Raw genomic sequence first — 18,633 nt, 5'->3', positions numbered from 1 at the left:
TTCCTGCAGCAGAGCCTCAACCTGAAAGGAGCTAAACCTTTTCCCTATTGTAGGGCTGGGCGTACACAGCGTTTCTTAATATCTCTGACATCAAAAGTCGTTTACATCATTGAACACAAGCCTAGCATCAGTGAGTGAATTACATACAGATGTATATGCAGGCACACCCTACTGTCCAATCTGGTCCGGATATAGCGCTTTACATAGCATACTCTTTGAAATTACAATTGAAAGCCAGTATTATACGTTACAACTGAAATCGAAGTGAAATGAAAAGCAGGAAAGCTGTAGTGGCCTTTTAGAGAGACAGACTGAACCTAAAGTAGCCAAAATTAAGTTTGATGGCCTCCAATTAATCTTTAGAGGAAAGGGTCCAGCCTACCACATAACTATTGGCAAGAACTTCAGCTGATGTAAATCAGTGTCTTGCCATTGACCTCCAAGAAACTCAATGGTCTATATAAGTTTAGAATCCAAATAGCACCTTACAGAGAACCTGAACCTTCTCCTTTTACACTTACAAAAAACTGGGGCAGATCCAAAACACATTAAAAAAAAATATCTGGGGCTTAGCTAGCAAACCAAAAAAAAAAAACCCAAACCCACTATTTTTGACGGCTCTAACTGTCTAACTGTAAGGCTGATTGTAAATTCCCTTCAGTCCAAAAATTCAGGGCAACTTCAGGGAGGCTTCAGTTGCACCAGGAAAAAAGTACCAACCCAGTAATATAAGCAAAAGGAGCAAAAATGACAAACTAACTAAAAAACTTTTTAATTTTTTACATTCATTCGACTTCATTAATGTTACCATACTTTTCCCACACACCAATGCTCATGACTTATATCCAACATAGAAGGTGAGAATATTATTCTCCAAGGAATAAAGTTGAGAGATTGGGTATTTAAGATCTGAGCATGAGAATATTTGCATAATATGTTTGGCCCAGCTATTAAGTGCTATGCTGTGCTTGGCGTTCAGAATGATACTGTTTCAGTGAAGAAATAGGACCCTTAAAATGTTCTTTCAATTTCTTGCTCATTAAAGAAACTATCCATGGTAGATTAGCACTGTATGCCTTTTCTGCTGAAATCAGGTCATAGCCCATTATCTCTCACATCTTTGTTACACGTTATCTAACAACATTATATCTATATTTTCATGCTTCTGGTACTGCCTAAGACAAACACTGGGACATAACAAATCATTTGAATAGATTGCTCCCATCACATGACTGGCAAACTAGATTCTTCATCTGTGAGCAATTTATTCACAGCCATGAACTGTTTTTCTTTCTTTTATGTGGCACTGACTATGACCTCATGCATGTCATAAGAAAGTTCATCTACCCACTCCCTTAGCCTCTGGTTTGGCAGACTCCCCCCACACTTTAACAACTGAACCCAATATTGATTTGTTTATCACTTTTCTAACACCTAAATAGAAAATCTTGACCGACTCAACCACTGAGATGTGGTAGACGCAAAGAGGGTTTTTCCATTGCTTCTGCTTCAGAATTCCTTCCTGCAATAGCTCAGGAGTGCAGAGCCCTGCAAAGATGCTCAAGGACTAATGAAAGCGAGCCCAAAAGCAAAGTTAGCGCTAATACAGGGGACTTTTTCTGTGCTTAGCACATAAAAGCCCGTGCCCATAGCCTTACTGCCAGGTGGTAGTCCACGGCAAGACTCAGCCTGAACTTCTAGGGGACGGGGAAGAAGACACAAAAAGGACAGGGACGGATCTTTATCCAGATGCCTTGATTCACTTCACCGCTCCGTGCTGAAATGATCTTATTAGTAGCCATCTCCATCATGCCACGGCATTGCTGCTACCCACAAATGCTGCTCTGCCTGAGCGTGCAGAAAAGCTGGGCTGCAGCAGACAAGGAGAGAAGAGGCAGGGCTGGGCCTCCCACGTCCCCGTGAAACTCTCCTCCACTCCCTGCCACCGCTAGGCCAGCGGCAATACCACGTCCAGCCATGACGGGCTCGCTCCCGTTCAGATTTCTTCCTCTGACTGTTTATATTGCAGTCCTGCCTAAAAGATTTCAGCTGGTTTTGAAACAGGGAAAAAAAAAAAAAAACTCATATACACATGGGGTGCAGGAAAAGAAATCACATAAAGAAAGTGATCTGGATGATGATAAGCACATGGCTCACTGGAAGGGGTTTTTTTACCAAAAAAAAAAAAAAACCACTTCAGGCATCTAAATCCTGCTGATTTTCTATGACAGCTGGGTGCCTGACACCCAAACTCCTTTAAAAGTTTCTCTCACACGTTCCTTGCTGGTTTCCCCTTCCGCCAAGCAGTTCCCCACAAAACCAGGGCTCTCCATCTGCCCCATGGCCACTGCACTCCTTTATCTCTTAGCTGTCTTCTGTAAAACACCGAAGCAGCTCAGCCAGGTCACTTCAGTAGCAGCAAGCACAACAACCCACGCCGCACCCTTCGCAGAAGCGGCCGTGTGACTTACTGCCATGCCTCCCAGCCCCACTTGCCACCCAGCTCCGCTCTTCAGCAGATACTATCCCTTGACTGGCATAAGCTGAGCCCTTAAACATTTAGCAAATATGGGTTTGCAGATGTTTCTTCTCCTCCAGGGACAGTTCGGTTTAATTTCTCTTTCGCAGACTCAAAGGCCTCAGTTATACTTATCTCAGTCATTCTGGTTACACTAGTTTTAGCCATATAGGGTCAAACCTGCAGCTGATAAATTGGCCTCTGGAAGTTTGGCAGTGAGACAAATCCATTTGCGCTAGTCTATTGTGACTCCTTTGATTTCCAGCAGCCACACCCAATGTCATATTTAAAAACGGGCTTTCAGCTTGAAAGCTCTGGAAAATATAATATGCATTTATACCCTGCAGCTTAACAGTGTGGGTAAAACAGATTACTAAAATATTATTCTGCTTGAAATAGCAATGTATTCTAGCAAAAATATATATTAAAACCTCAAAATAAACAAGGAGCTGAGTTGCAACTGGTGAAGAGAAGGCAAGACCATTTAGACATATTTGCAAAAGTACTGATAGAAAGAGCTACACTGAAACCAATGAGCATTTACTGAGGATTTGGTCTTCCTTTTCCAAGGATGTAGGACTATTCTCTTTACAGTTTACACTGACATGGATCAGAAGGATCCAGTGAAACTGTGGGATGTTGGCTGGCAGAAAACCTCTGTGAAGTTCAAATTAGACAAAAGGACTGTGCTTCCACATGCCATTTTCTAAGTGAACTACAAATCATTTACGCAGATAGCATTGCAGTTTTGAAATTCAAGATGGCTTCTGTAAAGCCTAATAATTATCCCCATTAGAATTGGAATGAAACAAAATTGAGGCCCCTGATAAGGGAACAGATGAGATTAGGTAATGTGGAAGTTTAGATATTAGCCTCCATAAAATTCTTCACTGCTATTTTGCAATAAAAACATGAGTAAGCTTCAAAGGAAACCCAGGAGGAAAGGTTAATTGCTGCTGAAAGACCAGGGTGGACACCTGTGTTTGCACTTTTGACACAACTTGCATGCTAGGAGGAAAGAGTCCACGTGGCCACGTGCTGGGGATGTGGCTGATGAGGACAGGAGAATCATGTGCCAAAGCTACTACTCTAAGTCTGGGCCCTGGGGTCATTTCAAGACCAAGAGAGCGCCTGTGCATAGCTGGGAGGAGAGGACTTCCTTCCATTTGGATGACTCCTTAACAATTTAGCATGCTCTTCCTCTCCAAATGGAATTAAATAGGAGGCACTAATGAATGAGGGAAACAGAGGTTACTGAATGCAACCGTAACTGCTTTCCACTAGTTGCAATTGCTATTGAGTCAAAGGCTTGCTATTTTTCAAAAGCACACTGGGCCACACATTAAATGAGCTGCGTCTTTCTGTAGCTAACATGGCACACAACAGCATTATCTATCAGAAGGAGGCACTTTAGCTCAGTAGAAGTATGAGTGTTTCAGAGCTATGTTGAGCTATTAAACTCCTGCTCAAAGTTCACACATCCTCCGAAGCTCAAATCTGCATCCAGAACTTCAGACAAACCAGTCTGTAACAAACAGACATGTAGGCATACTTTTACAAAAAGCCTTGTAACATCAGCAGTTTCCCTTCTCCTTTTCCCAGAGTATCTGTTCTCCCTTTCTTCAGCCAATTTGTGCATGAGGACAAATATATATTTATTGCCAAAATTACTACTGACTGATAAATTCTCTAGCATGTAAATCTGTCACTTGGAGTCATGCACATGGCCACCAATGACTTAACTGGATGGTTGATTATTCTGGATGAAGGAGGTAAGCTGGAAGCAAAAGCATGTAGAGAGCCTCCTTCAGAAGTGTTTCTAATTCCTTCACCTTCAGAGCAGGATAAAGGAAGAGTTGAGATAAAAGTGGAAGTGGCTCTTTCCAGCTGAGAAGATAGAGGTAGGTTCACACCTGTAACTTCACAAAAGTGAGAAAGATGACCTTTAGCCACAATGAGTAGACTCCAGGAGGATCCAGCTCTGTTGGATAAGGAGAAGTATATCATACGTCAGGATTTCTGCGCTCTGTTAGTGCTGCTGACCATATCTGATATGAGCCCTTGGTGAGCATGCATTAACCTGGGCGTTTGTGGGGGCATGTTAGCATCAGGAGAATTAGCCCCTTGTCCTGAGTAAGGCCAGGGCTGAGCTGAACGTATCGCAACTTCCTGAATCGGACACTTTAAAGGGACTGGAGTCCATTTATATTTGACCCAACATTTCTATTCAGTACTGAGGAAATCAACAGAGCTTATTTGCAAGCATATCTAAAAAGGAGGCAGGCATTTCCTGTTGCATACAACTGGGACACATTTATCTGAATTTCTGTTTGAACAGGTATTAAAGAAAAGACTGTTATAGGCAGGAACCAATTATATATCCACATAGGTACAGAACATAGGAGATCAGGAAGAGCTCAAGAATGAGAAAAGGAAATCCATTATCTTCTGAAGATATATTAACTCAATGATGAACTAAATGGGAGCCATCTGATAGTCTTGCACTCAACAGGTACGGTTTGGAGATGGCCTCTTCTATGCCCTCTGGAGAAGAGAGGAGAAAGATCCTTAACTTTGGAATTGTACACAAGAGATCGGGACGCTATCTTCAGACACAGAAGGAACTCTAGCCAAGAACTACATTATGCTACATGAACTTTTTATCAGCTAACACACCTGAAACTAGTTTGAGCCACTCCCTATTCACAGAACTGTTCTGCAGAGCTGGATCTAATAACAATTACTTATTATTTGTATTGTAACACAGTCTGGTGGTCCATGCAGGACTCCATTGTGAAAAGCATCATACAAACCTAATCAAATGAGAATTGATTTAGAACTCTAAAAAGAATAGATCTAGTAATTCCCAGTTAGATAAAAATCATAAACAGGGAGAGGAAAAAATGATTTACAAATAGAAAGCTCGGTTGGAAAACCACAGAGACTATCAGCAAGTTTAAGGATAAGGGCAATGCTTAAAGAAGTTTTGAATCGTTTTTCGTACTTGCATTACTTGAGCCTAATACAAGCAGAGAAAACTAAAGCTATCCTGAACATGTTCAGAAAGTCCAGCCCTGAAAGCCATACCAATTGCAGATGAGATGGTGCTTCCATGGACAGTCCCAGCAGCAAATTTTAATTTTACGCATATAGGCTATTCAGTGAGAGTAAGGGATACAGAATCAGACCCTAGAGTTTGCTATGTGGTGGGTCTGTCACTTGCCCCAAAGGCCAGATTCTGATTTCTGTTACATGGCTGCTAAATCCAGAGTAATTAGTTTAGACTTCCGCCAAAGAATAAATGAGATCAGTGTCTGTCCTGGAGTTAGCCGAAGTCAGTAGAATTTCTTCAGGTTGACACTAATGTAACAAAATGAGAGTAAAATCTGGTGCCCAGATTTTAGCATTCCTTTTATACTTGTTATTCCGCAGATTACAGATGGCATTCTCACAGCTGATTCGATAAAGCTTCCTTTCCCCCTTGTCGCTACACAACAGAAAGCTGTTCTTGCAGCACAGAGCTTCACATAAAGAAAACCATTATGCCCATCCAGCAGAAGAGGGAGTTGTAGCAATAGCCTGCAGAGACAAAGGAATGCAAAAAAGGTTGAAGAATACAAAAATCACCAACTTTTTAGACTGCTCCACTATGGCTGGATCATGTGTTTGAAATGAAAAGGGAACTAAGTGTGGATTATCGATCCAGCGCTAACATACGAAAGGGTTAGTTCTTTGGACACTTTCTGTTTGTGTGTCATTGTAAAATGCACGTCAGTAACAGAAATACAGATAATACGCAAGAACTCAGTTATCAGCATTACCTGACAAAAAAAAAAAACTTCATTGTGTGCCAAACAGGTTTTTGCTTCTTAAATTATTCTATCTGCACAAAAAACTGAAAACAAGACACTCAGCGTGAGAAGAAACGAGCTCCTGAAGGAACGATGAGTATGAAACACTGAATACTTGGAAGAAAAATGTGTGCAGGCAAGCCAGAAGCTAAGCTACACACACGTGAGAGCATCAGGCTTTGCAAGAGGATAATTTCAACTTTGCCAAGTGGCAGTACTAGACCAGCAGAGTCATAATATAGTAACTGCAAAGGGAACTGCGCGTCGTTTCTGGAAGTTCTCAATATCAGCCTATACAATAACTAGTAGCATTTGGTGCTCTGCCTAGTGTCATTCATGTCTAATCGAGTAACGCAGTCAAAAGCATCTGATGTGGACCAGCCGCTGTCTTGTAATTAGGGTCCGGCACTGAGAGACTATGGGTCAAACTGTGCTTTCATTTGTATAGGAGCCACTCTCCTTGACAGCAGGGAAACTTGCACCTGTGTGACTGAAAAGCAAAATTTGGCTGCTTGTGTCCCTGCACATTTTCCGTATGAATTACTGTATTGCATGCAGCAACAAAAAATTATAAATGTTGGCTGGCACACACTGAATTTATTTACAAGTTAAGCCTAATTTTATTTATAGTTCCAGTACAACCATCTCTGGTAGAAATATTTATGTTATCTGTACTTCTAGTCTGTTAAAGTCTACTGCAATCATAAACACTGTTGAAAAATTATTCGCAGTTAGCAGGGTTTAAACTACCCATTATATCACCAGCTAGTGCCAATAAACTTTGGTGCAGGTTGATAAAGTTTCCCCAATGGAATAAATATATATTTGACTTTCAAAATCTTCTCTGGGTAACGCAGAGTCGGGGTAAGAGAACAGGGAAATGCCAGCTGCAAGGTTTGATATATTGTGGGCCAGATCCGTAGCTAGCAATGAGCCTGTAAAGATTCACATCGTCTGGGGAGGCAGCCCAACATGTGCTGAAACTCTTAACTAATAGCTTAACTTCGTATTTTAGTAAAATATTTCCGCTGAGTGGTGTTGTTGCAGCTTATGCATACTCACTAACTCCCTTCACGACACTCTTTAAACAGAGCAGAGTCAAGAAAAAAAGTCTGCCTTGAAATTTTGAGCCCTGAGCACCGGCCAGTAGTAAGGCAGGAAACTGGTCTAGAGGACCCACCTTCTGTTCATTATTTGATTGCCATAATGGTAAACTTGATGTATATTCACATACTGACATGGCATGAGAAGCCAGCATGCTTAGGAGAAAACTAAGGACAGGAAAGTTAAATCACTCACTCATATATAGCTTTTATCGTTCAGTCCAACTCAGCAAATACTCTCTGGGAACAAAATTTGAGTCAATCTGTATCCACTGCAGTAAGACAGAAAAGGTAATGCACTTGAACAGTCATTGACATGCTGAAAAACTGTTGCTGCAAAAGAACATTTTTAATCAAAACAATTACTTAAACCTACAGTATTATAATCAATGTAAATGAAACTTTATCTCAATGTAATAAATCAGTGTAACTGAACTTCTTTTTACTCATTAGTAGACCTTTACTGTTTTAAACTGCGATGTGTTACAAAGTAGCACTGGAAATCACATGCCTCTTTTTCTAACAGAAAACAGTAATAAAAGATGACTATTTCACCAAATTATAATGAAGACAGATAACAAAGTGAATTATAAAACAAAGGTTATAGATAGAGACTGAGCCTTGTAGAGGTAATGACTTTTAATTGGATTGAGTTTATCATACTTTCAGAGGTGCAGCACAACCAGAAGAAAGGATTAGAATTATTTCCACTTTTCATTATTTGGCATAATGAGAAAACAGAGGGAGGTCCACATCCCTGATGTGTTTGGTAAGCCACAGGAGATGTTGAACATGTCAGTATCTGGTAGTGTACCGTTCTGAGACACAAACGCTTTTGCTCCATCATAGTGCAGCAAAGGGTAATCACTTCAGCAAGGAGAAAAAAAAAAAAAAAAGCCAGGTCAGGAAGTTTGTTTGCCAAGGGCATTATGAATAAAAAGGAATTTAACCCCTTGCTTCCAGCGGCCACTACAGCACTAGCCTACAAGCACCCACACACTTGCTTTGGGAAGCTGACCAGTTCTCACTAAAGAGTTAAAGAAGTGATTGGCCAAGGCTCAACTGCCTGATCATCTCCTTTACGCCACAATATCCACACCACCGTCAGTGAAAAGACCCTGGTGAAAGCAGCAAAGGAGTGGGCCGGTGCTGCCTGAATCCCAAAACGATGTCCAGCCTGCACTTGTGCACCCCGTCCTTGGGAAAAGCATCGGGTGTGAGCTAACGGGGAGGAAGCAGCTGGACGTGAAGAAATAAGAGCTGAGGGAGTTATCAGAGAAGGCCCAACGGTTATGGCAGGGTTTACGCTAGCCCAGCTGTTGGATGAAACACGGATCGTACTTTGGCATTTGCAATGCTGTGGGGCATGACAAGGAAGCAGCCGCAGTGCCAGCCACAGGGCTTGTCCCTTGCCTGATCCTCATCTCCCGGGAGTTTCCACAGGGATCTACCTTGGAGGCTTCGGGAACAAGCAGCAGCTATGCCTTCCTGAGCTTACTTCCATGGGCGAGGAAAGCAGGAAGACCTGCGTAAGAACCACGACGCACCAGTTTGCACACTATACTCAAGTATTTCGGGGGGGACTGGAATTTCACACGGTTTGCTCTGGATAACCGAGCTACAGTACAATGGAGACAGAAGCTTTTGTACAAGCAGCCAGACAGGTTTTTAATTATACAATTACACTGAGAGATGCTTAATTATATTTGAGTGACACCATGATACAGTGTAGTTGAGTCCTTGAAACACTAATAGAAATACTCATAACCAACGCACTAATCAGAAAAAGTATTAAATAATTAATCCTATAATGCTGCCCACTTCAAAATCTCAAGGTCTGGCAAGACTATTTTCTAGCATTTGTTTCTGAGGAGATACAAAGGCCACAATTTTTCCTGTGAGTGACTTCTCAGCATCATGTGCTGTAGTTATACCTCTACAAGGTTGCACAATAACAAACAGAACATACTTAGCTGATTGGAAAATCATGAATCTTAAGAGCAACTATACTTCATGTTATACATGTGAGTACATTCCGCACCATACTGTAGGGCATCAATGTATATTGATGGTGGACGTTGTTTGGAGGAGTAAAGTGATATATATATATATATATATATATATATATATATATGTACATATACATGTGTGTCTGTGTGTATATATGTGTGTATATATATATATATATATAAAAACAAAAAACCTTTGGAAAATTTTTATTTCATCATAGAGAAGCACATTTTTATTTCTGGATGCCAGCATTGACTTCAGCGGAGTTTTTCAAAGACAAAAATGGCAATTTGTCCTCATTTGTTTCAGTGAAATGCTGATCCTTAGCTGACATTCATACCTTTGACAAGTTCTTCTCAGCAGTATCTCACTCAACACAACACACACGTGTTTCGTCAGAGCAAAGGAATCTTTCCAGTCCCATTTTTCCAGCAAAACAAGCATTCTGAACAGGTTTATCTACATTACCTACGCTGATCCCACTTTCTCTTCACTCCAGACGCTGTTTGTTCCTCTGAACAGTTACAGTGGTGGCTGTTCAGACACAACCAAACTAAATTCTACTTGTCAAAGTCACACATTTTAAAGAAACGCTTGTTCATTTTTAATATCAACAAAATATTTGCGATCAATAAAATATACCTGGGGTTCTCTGCACATTTCAAAAGGCAAGAGTGTCCAGGCAAATTGGGATTTATTGGTTATAAACCCAGCCCTCTTAAAGCCTGTGGGACTTTGCTAGGGACTGCAATGAAACGAGCCTTTCAGCAGTGACGCAGACAAGCTTTGTTCGTGGAACTCGTAGTGGTGGTTGTACTCACCCAAACACTACCAGATGCAAGCTATTTACTGCCCTGAAGCAGGACAAGAGTACATGGTATTACGACTTTAAACAAGGAAGGACGCAGAAGAGAACTGCACATACATACAATTCGGTTACACATACATACAATTCTCCAACGCCTTTCTGAAATAGTTTTTTTTTTCTAGAAAATACGTGGCATACACAAGTGTGATGAGCTGCAAGGATCTGTGGCAATTATTTTCCTTAGCCTTTGTATAAGAAGGGGGGAAAAGCTAGGCTTTTTACAACAACACAAACCATCCGTACGGAGATAGAAAGAGTCCAAGGGGTGCAGCCCAAAAAGGGTGCGGCAGACTGCACACCCTAGGCGATGAAGCTGCGAAAGCACGGAGTCCTTTCCGAAACACGTTTCCCAAATCCATCTCTAACTCATTATTTGCCACACTTGATCTTTCCCCTACAAACCTTTAGCAACCAAACATTTCCTTTCGATCGTCTCTCCAGGCACTGTGAAGAGTCCATCCTGTCCCTTCCCTATCAGCTGCCACCTCCCGTCTCCCACCCTGTGCCTCAGCCCAGCGTCCTCCCTTGTCCCGGCCCAGTCACAGCTTCCTAGTGCTCCCCAAAGGCAGGTGGCAGAAAGAAAGCCCAGAACGGCTGCCCAATGGTGTGAGCATCACCCCAGGGACAGCCCGCACCCCTCACGCTCCTGTCCCACGGCCCGGGTCACCTTCGCTTGCTGTGCCTGTGCGCTTTGATCGTTACATTTCCACAGTCACTAAGGTTTCCTTTTCTGGAATTTAGCACCACCATGCTGTGGTGCTTCATACACTTCCTAGGCCCAGTGAAAATAGGCTGCATTCACTCATTCCCAGTTTCTGCGTCATTTTCCCCATATTTTGTCTTCCTCTACTACTAAGGGAAGATGTTTGAAAAATGGGGTTTAACTTTTTCCCTGAAAACCCTTAGGTTTCTCTCCACTCTCTTTTATTTCTTTCTCTTCCCACTCTTCCCAGAAATGCCTCATTTTCTTTTCCATTTTGTTACCAAAAAATCATGAAAAAGGAAAACATAAAACATTCAGAGAAGTTTATGAAAAGGAAGAAAATCCAAACCCCAAATATTAAAGCTTTGAGGGTTTTGCTGAACAATCAGGAGCTTTTTTTAAAGAAAAAGTGTTTGCAGAAATTAGGTAAATCCAGGATGCTGTCACCTCTCTTCTATAAAACTGTTTTTCATGTAAGTTAGAAAATTCTGTGAGAGTGTTTATCTGGCCATATTTTTACCTAGCACTTCCATGAATTTTAAGTCTCTGTGGGTTTACTGCTTTGAGGTTTTCAACACTATCTAAGCTGGTCCAAGAGTTTTCCACTCTTGCTTCTTTCCCCTGATGGTGGTCTGAAACAGATGCCAGTAGGTGCCTGTTCCCTCTTCTACAAATATTTGCAATCTCAGCCAAAAAATATCCTTTGCCACACTCTTGCATGGATGCAGACTGACACCTCACTCTATTGACCCCTTTTTCTCTTTCTTTGCAAAATGGTTATATCCATTGGCATTGCTATTCCTGCGGTGCCGCTGGGGCCAGGAGCCTCACTGCCGGTGCCAGGCAGAGGCCCAGGCGCAACGAGGCTGGCGATCTTCGTTAGCGGACCAGCTCACCTGCATCCTCCTGGCGCATTTCCCCTACCTTGCTAGCCATCGAGCCTGGGCATTCAAGGTAGGCTGCAATCATGCTTCCAGCAGAGGTACAGGCATACTTTGTCACAGAGGCAGTCTCCATTAAACATCACTTTAGCTCTTCTCAGGTTTGACGCACGCTTTGGGTTCAGATGTATGCGCTTTGGTCCTTGCTTATTCCCTTACATTGCCTGTTGGGAGTGCTGTATTACCTCGCTGTATTATCTCAGCTAATCTAACGGCTCTCCCTGCTTTTCTCATGTATTCGGAGACCTCCGCACAAGCCAAGAGCTGCACTGTCAGAGATTTTCCAGACCCAAGAACTACTGAGGAGTTTCTGACCAGCAAGGAATAGAGTTCTTCAAGACCAGCTAGGGACAAAGGGTTGAGAAGATGTTTAGACACACTCAGGAGCACTCACACAGTGCTCTGTGAGGCCATGTAGTCCAACCGACTTTGCTTTTAATGAGAAGCAGTAGCTCTGATATTGCATACTAAGTTGCTTTCTCAAAAAGTCCAATCATAAATTCTCCTTTTCACTCTCAGGTTTCCTGTTTCTTACATGGGATCATATTACCTCATTTGCTTCAGATGAGACCCAGGGCAAATAGCTCATCTCTCTCTGGTGCTTTGAAGATGTAAAGCAGGACAGTGTATAAATGCTAAGTATTCTCGTACCACTAATAGTCTGTTGTAAGAAGGAAGGACCAACATTCTTGATTCTGATCACATCCACCCTCTGAAATCAACAGTGACACCAGTGTGAAACCAGAATGAGCCCCCTGCGGTGAAACAGTTAACATCAGTTAGATCTATTCTGACTTTAAAAAAAAGTGGGACTACAGTTTATTTTACATGGCTTCCTGGTCAAAGCCTCAAACGTTTTGTAGATATTTATTGATATATATTAACTGTAAAGAAAGTTAACTGCTAATGTAATTTATTCCACTCTTTGTTCCATACACCTTGTATCACTTTCTATGAAGCTGTTGATCTTGGAGAAGCAGAGGGATCCTGGTGAGCTGCTAGCAGAGAGCGATAAATCAGCACTCTGAAAGCTTCTGGTTCATCCCAATAACTTGGAAGCAAATTTGAAAAATAATCTTTTTTTCAAACTGGCAATCTTCATGAGTTCTATTGTTTTCATGTGCAGTCTGATATATATGACAGCTTAAATAAATACATAGAGCTTAATGGACCAAATTCAGCCTTAGTGTAATTGGATGCCTTGCCATTAGAGACCTTGGCCTGTGCAGTGCTTTCCACCCCAAAGGATCAGAGGACCCTATAAGCTCAAACTAACATGCAGTATTATATACTTTAATTCTACTTAAGTTATTATGTCACTACAGACTAATCTTCTGCTATAAAGAATATTTAACCATATATCTGTTTATGTTTACAGACATGGATTTAAGTATTGTTTATAATGACAAGAATGTATATATACAAAATGTATATTCAATACAATACAGTATATATACACACAGAGAGACATATGCAAATGCATGGAAGTGACAGAGTCCTTGAGCAAAAGTGAAGAGTAATTTTTATGCCAAGAAAATAACGTGGTTTCTCCTAACATTGTTCTGAGAATGGGTTAAGTTGCTTTTGCTGAAGTTTTCCTCCCAAAATAAAGCCAAAAGCACACAGAAATTTTCAAGCTAAACAGTTACACCACAAAGCTATAAGCATCACAAAGGAGATCTCGTCAGACGCCTTTACCTGCCGTTTGCAATATTCGTATCAGGGAAGTAGAAAAACAGAATGATATGACCGGTCTACGCGGCACTTGCTCAAGCAGTGGCAACGCAACGGCTGCTCACAGAAGACATTTTTAAAGTGGGGAAATGGAAGCAACAAACTGCATTGCAAGCTTTCCCTGTTAGGCTCATTAGAAGCTGAAGTAAAATAAAATAATAGCAGTTCCTCCCAGAATAATTTTCAAAGAGAACATTAAACTCATTTATTGACCTCCTCCACACTCCTGCGAACGATAATTCAGCAAGTTAGGAGAGGACACGCATAACGGCAAGCATGCTGGAAGAAAGGATTTCAAGTGTTATTGCAAGGGCTTGCTTGAGAGAGCGCTCAGTGCACAGCCGTGCCTCCATTTCACCCCTGGGCAAGCCGCAGCTATGTCGATGAACATGACTGACCCACACTCACAAAGCACATAAAATAAGCAAGCTGTCTTGACTTCACATCCATTCTTCCTTTCCCCGCAAAGCCACCATCCAGCTGCTCTGCAAAGTGCTAGTTCATGGATCACACAGACCGTAGCTCACACAGGAAGAGCTGAACTTCAGCAAACTGCCTGAGCGTGTTCGAAGAGCTATAAAGTGCAGAATAAAATTAGGTGACGCTTGCACAAGAGCCCACGTTGGATAGAAGGAAAAGCTGCGTACTCTTCAGCATGTGAGATTAGGGATACGGAAAGGTCAGACGGAAGAAGGGTGAATTGCAGGGGAAGAGCACTGCGCTAAGCCTGGCCATGCAGATTCCTGTATCCTCGCTAACATGTTCAGAAACGGCTTGCGTCTGTCCTCACACTGCAGCAACCCTCTTTCCCAGTTAGAGTCATCGTCATTCTCTTCTCTACTTCTCTACAATATCAGTCACCTACAGTACCAAGATCTTGGACATCCAGGACGCGTGGGAAGCACAAACACAAGCCCAAACCTTGAGCATAGTTCCCCAGAAAACTTAACGAGGTGCCTTGGTCCTAAAGGAGCTTTCATCTATTAGAAAATGCCTGCAGAAAGCATATTTTCAAGGGCCAGAGACTGCCAGAGACGCTGCCCACTTTCCCAAGCTCTGCTGGCAGGCTCCTGCATGCGTAAAATACCTTCATTTCCATTCCCTGCAGCTTACTGGTGACTTGATCTTGATGTTCAGCTTGAGCACTCTCACCAGAGGCCAAACCCTCCGGCACATACACCCGCAGGGAATTTTGCCCAAGAAAGGACTGTAGAATCAGCTCAATGTCATTGTTTGTCCAGGTATTTTAGCTGAATGGGATAGAACAAATAAATACCATTTATTGTTTAAAGTGCAAATCCCAGCAACTTCTTTGAACAGCAGCATTTGGTAGTTGACACGTCTGCGGATGTTTTAAATCATAAGGGCATCTACTCTATTTTGGTTTTAATGTGTTTGTGTGTGAAGTTCTTTGTCATTCCAGCCCACCTGTCTCAGGACAGAGAAATCGAAAACAGGAGTAACTCTCGAATTTCACCTCAATTTAATCCATCACAGAAAGCACACTGTTTTTGCACTGTATAAAAAAACACCAGGACATTTAAACAAAGTGACACAGATCATCAGCAGATCAACTGAAAATGACAGCTCAATCAAACAAATGTATGTTGAGAATTTCCACAGGGCAGCTCTAGCTGCAGCCAAACCAAATTTGTTTAGTATACATAAGTTAGCTGCTTAGAAACATTCAGTATGCTGCTAGCCAGATGATGACTTTCCCAGATAAACATCTATTTAACCAAATATCCCCATCCATGAAAGTGCTAGCAGCATTTTGATATATTCTAGTCTCTTAAAAATAAGACTTTGCTCCGATGGCAGGTCAGTACCAACCCACCCACGTGGCACCTGTGTAAAAACAACTAAACGCTCCTTTAAAAAAATGTTTTAACTATCAAAAGGTAGGCAAAACTTTAACCCTGATAGAGTGCTTCTGGCAACCAACAAATTCACAAAGTGGCACTAAGGTAAAATACACATTATGAACTTGGGAAGCACCAGAGAAAACTGTACATCCTGTGTCATATATCAAATACATGGAGAGGACAGGATTTGTCTAATTCTTCTTTTAAAGCAAAGTATTCCTACTGAAATCAATGACAAATCTTCTATTTATTCCAGAGGTGCCACATAAAGCTTTCACTGAGGAAACAGATTTAAGAGGACTGCCTTTTATGATCCTTCCCCCTTTTTGAGCAGCTTTTCTACAGTGTCATTTAACAGTAGAAGTAACAAAAAAATTCTTGTTTTTGAGGATTAGTGAGTCATTTGGTGAATACACTGTAGAGGTCATCAGGATATGCATAAAGTTTAGCCAAAATCTGATGCCTAAGTCAAAGAGGCCTTCAGTTCAGACAACAGGAGCACCCCCCACTCCCAGCAAAACCAAGGGGAACCTATTGGCAAGACTAGAAGAATGTGGTCCTACATCCACTGCAATCAGTGGCCAAACTCTCATCTGATGCTAAAAGGCTGGGTTTTATTTAGGGTAACATCTACACTGCTGGTAGGGAGTCTAGAGAACAGTCTGGCATTTGGAGATGACTTGGAGCTTGGGCTGCCCATGTTCAAACTTAGTAAGGGAAGCGTAACTCCAACTGCCAGCACCATCCTGCCTGCGCTTGTATCACCGTCCTCCAGAGAGGAGCAGAAGGAGGAAAAGGAAATACTTTTTCACAAAGTGCATATTTAGGCAGTGGCACTCCTTTCTGCAGGATAATCTTATAAATTTATACAGGTTCAGAGAAAACTGGATCAGTTCACTGAAAAAAATCCAGTCAGGCCTACTGAATCCAAAGTCTCCATCTTCAGTTCAAGAAGAACCCAAGCCTCAGTCTGTCAGAGGCCAGGGGATAGTTCAGAGCAAGCATCAGTATATTTGCCTCGATCTTATGCTCTTTCCTAAGGATGTGCTATTGCCCAGTATTATGAGAAAGGGAAGTGGGTTAGTTGGATATCTGATATGACGTGACCCAGCCCAGGCACTCTTTCATTGTAAGGACATGTATGATCTTGTGTGCTGAGACACTCACGTACCACCCAGAACAACTGGATAATTTCTCTTGCAATATAAATTATAAGTTTTGGGAGAGCCTCTTTTATCTTACTTTTTTACTTCTGATTTGTTAAAAAAAAAAAAAGATTAAAAAAATAAAAGCTACTAGGCAATAAATATCCACTCTTTGAAGTGCTGTCAAAAAAATGACTAAATGCACGTTTTCTGATGGACATCTGCTTACTATTTAAAAAAAAAAAAAAAAGGCCACAAATTAGAGAGCGTGCAATGCTCACTCATCCTGAGGATGCAAGTTCACATAATAATCAGAGCTACATGTGACTGCGATGAAGAGCACAGACATTTAGAGATCTGTCACAATTTATTTTCTGAGCAGAAAATACACCAAAAGTGGACTAGGAATTGCCTGACTGTCCTAGCTAACTAGTACCTAACCTGGCGGCTGCCCAAGAAAGCTGTTACTGTACCATATTAGCAGTGTAGTATGCAACTAAACAGTAAAAGACAAATATAATTTGCCCAGGCTTCATGACAGAGGAGGCAGCCAGGCAGTCCATGCCCAAATGCAGAGACCCTGTTTTCCTGTTCTCATTGCCACCAGATGCAGAGACGCGCACAACCTGCAAGACGAGTAAAATCAGCCTGAGAAGAAGATGAGGCCCTAAAGTGCAAGAGTTCAATGAAGGGCGTGGGGAAGGAAGAAGAGTTAAAAAAGGAGGGAGAGAGAGAGAAAAAGAAGGGGGGGGATTTCTTTAGAAAGTCTCATTTTAGGGGAGTTTAACTCATGAGTATTGAGTGCCTGATATCTCTAGTTAGTACTGTCATTATTATTCACGTTGTTATTATCGTATCTTTTGGTTGCCAGGTCATTGACGATGCTGGACATGGCTTTGGAACAAAAGGCAGCAAACACTGATGCACTAACAAGCAAGTTTCTAAACTAACAGTCAGAGCTCGTCCCAAGTGGCAAATTTTGGATGTAGATCTAAACCTCGCTTTTGCCAAAGTTCACAATGGACATAACCTGATGCTCGTGTTCAAACTTAGGCCCATCCTGCTGAAAGGCAGGAAATGAACGTTGTTGGCATCTTACTGGGGAAGAAGAACAAGGCAAAGTAGGGTGAAGAACCACCAAGCTCAAAGCATTCACATGGGATGGCTGAGGCGCGAGCTAGCACCTGCACGTACCGCTGCACGTACAGCCAGGCAACGGGCTACCTTCTTTGCCTCCTGAAACAGCCCTGGTGGATATGGATTTTTTTGAAAGCTGCATTTCTCCAAGTGCAAAAGAGACACCTAAAGATGCAATGCAGACATCACAACGCTCAAAGCTCGCGTTATTTCCAGTGACACGAGTACTGCTTCTCTTTTCCCTTTCCACTTGCCCTGAAAGTAACACACAGTGAAGCAGGCTGAAGATGCACACACAACAGGCAACTTTAAACCAGGTGTTATCTCGCAAATCAACACTCCAGTCCAAGAGAAAAAGAGGAGAGAAGCAACTGTAAAATAAGTAGGGAAAGGAACAGCCCCACCCCAAAGAAAAAGAGAGAAAGGGTTTACTGAATTTTCTTTGGTTTCTGCTTCGGAGCAGCACAGTTGTTTTCAAATCGTGTGTCAGAAGATGCAAATCAACGCGGAAGATATCCAAACAGAGCTGGAGTATTACTGCCAACCCATAACCTAAATATAAACTACAACTCTTAACTAGTTAAGCTGCATTTTCATTTCTGATGGCAAAACATCTTGAGGAGAGAGAGATGCAGGTTATCTCAAGTAGTGGATTTCAGTTCTTATAAAAAGCCAAGAATGCAACTATAAAACCTTCCTGTTCGTTATCACTTACGAAATCCCCTTCTGGCGTTGTGAACAGAGCGATTTAATTCTTA

At 41.9% G+C, this 18,633-nt stretch overlaps 1 protein-coding gene across 6 annotated transcripts in view; it reads right to left on the bottom strand.

The window, feature by feature from the left end:
• MECOM (MDS1 and EVI1 complex locus) overlaps window positions 1–18,633 on the bottom strand; it is a 377,863-nt gene that overhangs the window by 209,053 nt on the left and 150,177 nt on the right. The window lies entirely within an intron of this gene.

The sequence above is a fragment of the Struthio camelus genome, chromosome 9 (genome assembly GCF_040807025.1).
Source record: "Struthio camelus isolate bStrCam1 chromosome 9, bStrCam1.hap1, whole genome shotgun sequence".
NCBI lineage: Eukaryota > Metazoa > Chordata > Aves > Struthioniformes > Struthionidae > Struthio > Struthio camelus.
Note: the sequence above shows the minus strand (reverse complement) of the source record. Positions and strands in the feature narration are given on the sequence as shown.